This window comes from Balearica regulorum, chromosome 7 (genome assembly GCF_011004875.1).
Source record: "Balearica regulorum gibbericeps isolate bBalReg1 chromosome 7, bBalReg1.pri, whole genome shotgun sequence".
NCBI lineage: Eukaryota > Metazoa > Chordata > Aves > Gruiformes > Gruidae > Balearica > Balearica regulorum.
In genome coordinates, this window is record NC_046190.1 from 36,225,459 (window position 1) to 36,230,993 (window position 5,535).

A 5,535-nucleotide genomic window follows, 5' to 3' on the forward strand; every position below is an offset into this window, starting at 1 on the left:
TATATTAGTATATTTGAGTGCACATAAACCTAAACCAATGCTGGATGGATTCTGACTGTGACTGATTCTTTTGATACTGGGGGAAGGAGAGGATGTAGAAGCAGCTACAGTATCTGCTACATCTATGTCCGAGCTACCTAGAGACTATCAAAGCTCTTAATCTTTAGGCCACCCAAATAGCTGTGTAGAGAGGAAACAAAAATCACCTGAATTTCTGGAATTCTCCTCTTTGTTTTCCCTCAGTTATCTCCTTGCCTCTTCATGGGAGGATAGTTTCCATGTTGTGGGAGTTTATCCTTGTTTTTCATTTTCTGTTGCCTGCTGCTCTGCCTGTCTGTAGTCTGTTGTAAATAAATCTGTGGTGCTGTGAGCCTTTGCTTCTCTGTCTAGTGCCTCTTCTGACTTGTGGGAAGAACATGCAGGCAAGTGGGAGCTTTCTTTAAACCCATCTATAACGGTACTTGGCAGCACTGCAGTTATGATGAAGGTGCCTTGTGGATAGGGCCTGTCAAATTGCAGCCAAATTTACCTGTTTCTCAACACTGTTAAAGCAATATTTTATTTGGCAGTAGCATGCCCAAAGGCATACAAACACCAGGAAAATAACCTGTGCCCTTCTGTGATCAAATGTTCCTCACCTGATTTACTCATCTCAGAATAAACTGAAAAAATACTATGGTACAGAGGTACAGAGGAGCAGCAAATCTGTGGCCTGCTATTCTCTGTTCCCAAGTATTCCTGTATCATCTCCTTTAATCCTTTCTTCTTGGGTATTTGCTTCCTTTCAGGCTGACAGCAGAAAGTGGGGCCAAGAAATGTGCCGTAAGCCTAGTTAAGTCAAAAGTAACTATCGTGCAGGAGGATAAGCAGTTGGGTTTATGTAATAATCTGTAACAATGCTGATGGGTTTAAATTTAGCAATGGCAAATTCAAAATTTGAAGCTACAAACCTTTCCTGTTTTGTAGTTTTTAAAACAAAAATGTCAACAGCTCTGTGTCTGTCAGAGCCGCTGGATGGGACAAAAATAGTACTTGGAAATAATTTTCACTTCTGAAGGGATTCCTCATGGTGCTGAACTCACTATGCTGAGCAATTGGGAAGAGACAAGTTGTGAACTCATATTACCTTTAATGTTTTCCTCTGTTTGTCAAGAAACTTAATATTTTACTTTTTCTTTATGTTTCAGAATCCCCAGAGCTACAGAAACCAAAGCTTGCTATTTAGTGGGGGGCAGAGTTACTTGGGACAAATTTTTTTTTCCTTGTGATGAACAGCCAAATTTGGAGGGGCTGGATATAGAAAAAAATAATCGTCAGGGCTTGAAGTGATGTGAGGCCTAGAAATAGCCTAGACTAGCTCTTCTACATTGGCCGTTTCTCCCCTCGGCACTCTGAAATCTTGTACTATCTGTGTACTTTTGGGTCTTTTTGGGGAGCAGCTTGTGCTAATCTGCAAAAGTGCATCTGTGGATGAAGTAAGCCCCTGTGTAGTTGGAATGAGGTGGCGTGGACTTGCCCCAGGATGGCCACGTGAGTATGGTGCAGAGTATCTTTTGCACTTTTATTCTGAAGTCTGTTCTGCACAATTGGAATGCGAATCAGTAACAAAACAACGTAAACCCCTTCTGTGGATCCTTGCTTTAAATTAGGAAGAAATCCTATATTGCTTTGGGTTTTTTTTTAAATCTTTTTTTGAAATTATTTGCACAGAGTCATTGTACACCTCAGCTGCAGTTATTCCTTTTCTGCAGTAGATTAGGCCCACACAATAATATTTTTTTGCATCTGCAGTTTTTTTCCAGTGAGTCTGTGGGTGTTGTGGAATTCCGATCACATGAACCTGAAACTGCTCACAAAGTGCTGGGCAACCTACGGCTCTTGTCAAGGTCCCTAAGGCCCAGGACACGCATGCTCTTGCATTTTCTGCAGGCTGCTGGCTTGCTCTGAAGCCAGGCAGCTCCCACGCGGATCTGATACGCATCTGCTGGGGAGGGAGATGGCATCCAAGCTGGGAAAGCTGCTGCTTTCTGAAAGGGAATGAGCAGAGATTCACTGGGCAGCCCTGGAGAAGGGAAGGATTGGCTGCTGCAGGATTTTACCGTGGGTACAAACTTCTCTTGTTTCCCAGGGATCCTATAAACACACTGATGCTTTTGGCTGACTCTAAAACAGAATGTTCTCCATCTGGGTAACGATGCAGCATCATGTTCCTGGTTATGTTGACACATAGAAACTGAAGGACTGTTGCAAACTTGCAGTCTTCCTTGTATAGGTCTTAAGCTGCTGAACCAAAACCCTTCTCTGCACGTCGTGTGTTGTGATTCAGTTTAAAGCCCTAGGTTAAAATAAAAGTAGAGGCCTTCCATTAAATGTAACACAACATACCGTATGCGGAAAAATAGGTAGTACAAGTGATCACATGAAGTTAGTAGTCAAAATAAAATGAGATTCTTCCAGTTTCACATCTTAGATGTTCTTTTCTACTACATTTTGGATAGCTTTGTGATGCTTCATTTCTGTGTGTTTTGTGGGTCTTCCCTCCAGTCAATATGTTTAGTACTTCTTGAATTTACTGATTTTGTTTTGATGCTTCTTGAAGACAAGAACATCCATTTTTCAGATCTAGGTCATACATTTGATTTGGAAAGTTGAAAGATCTTTCAATCACAGATGTGATAGAAGTATTTCTGGGTATTACTAGGTTTTGTGCTCTACAGAAACTCCCAGGAGATTATTGCAGTCACCCTTTCATCTGCAGGGAAAAGGTGATCCTAAATATGTTGGTTTGCCTGCTAGAGAGACATTTTGGTGGCTATAGATTTGGACAGCGCTGGTGCTTCACTCGTAATCCAGAGAAAATGCAGTAGCAGCTCAGTGGTGACACATTCCCTTTGTCACTCTGACAAAGTTCAAAAGTAAGTATAGGATCATGTGTAAATCCTTTGGAAATCCTGATTAGCATAATCTCCCTTCTTGGGAAGTCAATATTATATAGGATTAGCAGATTAACTTAAAGGAGTTTGAGTCTGAAATGTAGGTAATACTAAAATGAAAGTATTGTGATTTGTTTGTGTTTGGTGCAATGAGCTGGCTTTTGTTTGGGAGTCTCAGATACAATATCAGTGTAGCAGTAGGTGCAGAGGGTGGGAGGCAGGGAGAGGGGGAGACTCAGTGAATGTTGTCCAGCTATAGGTGAACTTATAGTTTCTCCAGAAAGGACCTCCACTGCCTTGGGCTGTCATTGAGGGCTGTCCAGAGCATTTCTTATACTTGTCAAGTGGGTAGCTTGTCAAGTGATTGATCTATCTATATGAATTACATACATATATATATTTAAAAAAAAAAACAAAACAAAACAAAAGACCTTTTCCTGTACGTGACAATTGGATTGCCTATTGGGGTGAGAGTAGGAAGAGAAATGAGGTGTCTGCTTTGTCCCAGCACTGCATCCACTCTGTAAAGCTGATGTAAAGCAAGATATAAAACCACCAGAAGTTTAATTATGTTTTCTCCTCTCTCACTGATATTATCACATTGCAGGTGCACATTGAAGGTGCTGTAAACATGATGGGTCATGTTTATCTGAGAGGAGAATGCCAAAATAATTTTGATCTTCTTGTGTGCTTTTTAACATCCTCCAGATGCAGCCCCTCCCTCACCTGCACTCTGTATCCGAGGGCCTCGCACAGCCCAGGCACCTCTAGACATAGTAAAAGCTGCGTGCTGTGAAGAGAGAACAGATTTGGTAAGAAACCTGGTAAACACTGGTTCCTCCAGAAAACCCTTGCCAATGGGACGAGGAATTGGCTACAGGAAAATGGACAAAGGGCTCCAGCCTGGAGGTCTCCTGTGCAGGAGTTGAAGAACCATGTGCTAGGGAACCTCAGCAAGCAGGAGCTTGCTGGAAGGAGTGAAAGAAGGTCCTTTCACCATTGATCTTTCCTGACTGGTTATTTAAAAAAAAAAAAAATTCATAACACCAAACCCCCCAAAACCCCCTAAACCCAAAATTCTTATTTTTATTTAGAAAATCATAAGTTAAAACCAAACAAAAAACCAAACCAAAGCTATATTTAAAAAGAAATAAAGAGATAGGGGAAGACCGAGACCATTTCACTGCCACTATATTTTCTTTTCTTGTTTTGTTGGGAAGGATAAAGGCTGTTTGGAGAAGAGGGGAGAGATGTGTGAAGAGTATGGCACATCAACAATCAAAGCTTCCCCACAGATTTGTTATTGCATATCAGAACAACTTTAAAGTCATAATAGTGGGGAAAAGGGATGACAGCAATGCAAGGCAGGGTATATTAAAAGCCGTAAATTACGAGGACTATTCAAGGATGTGACTGAGTGAACTGGTTCATTTTTTTTATTGTTCTGTGGGCAGGATGACAGGGGAGGGAGGCAATGGGGTTGCTACCTTACCAGCATCCATTTTCTTTGGACTTGGACGTGAGATGTAGCTCCCAGCCTCAGGCTTTTCAGAAATACCTGGGTTCGGTTCTCAAAACCACCAATGTTGTTGATTCAATTTACTTTTCTGGAGGGCTGTTTTTGTTGTTCTTCATTTGCTGCTTGTTATTTGGATGTTCAGCTTGCCGAAAGGTTGCTGTGCACCTGAGAAGTCCCCGTTCCTATAGGGCTGGCTTGGCCAGTGCCAAATCATACGGTGATGCTGGGCCATCTGTTTAGCTGTGGGACTGGGACCACTGCCTGTGAGGCCATTGTAGAGGACTGTCCTCATCATTTCAGGCTGCATTTTCCTCCTGGGAGCAACAAAAGGCTGTCCTCTGCTGCCAGAGAGAGTTGGAGAGCAGGGAGATGTGGAGGGGATGAGACTCACGGGGCTGAGGGGAAAGGCGGGAGGAAAGGCACCTTATGGGGTGTGCTGAGATCCTGGGGCAGCAGCCGTCTCTGGCTGCGGCTGCGTGAAAGCATAAATAAAGCACGGTTAGGGTGAGCGGTTATTGGAATGTAAGCGGTTAATGGAGCAGATTAGCTGGTGATGGACAACTTCGTCGTAGAGGGGAGCTCTTTGCAGGAGGAGAAAATGGATGGTGGAAGGGCACGGAGGAAAAGTCTGTGAGGGTCTGAGCAGGTAAACAAGGAAGGTGCTTTCACAACAGGCGTGTCCTGAAAACTTCAAAGTGGAAAGTTACGGATGCTGATTTGGGAGCTGCAGCTGATTCTGGAAACAAATGGGATAAATACTGGCATGAGGAAAAAAAAAAAAAAAGGTTGAAATGCCTGAAGGGCACATCTGCTGTGGCCAGCGATTCTGCAGGAAATGCACTGAAACCAGAGAGAGACGAGGAAGCCGGACATAAACAAAGTTCCCAGTGAAGCCAAATGAAGGCCATGGGCCTGAGAAGCGCCTGCGATAGCGTGCCGAGGATTTGGCTTTCTTTCCTTGGCTCTCCAATGAAGTAGCTGTGGTTAACGTGGGCCAGAGTCCGGCTGTGCTGAATGAATTGTAAAGGTGTTTTGCGTTCTGAGCTCGGAACTTCTGCTCTAGAGACTTTTCTGTTGCTTTCA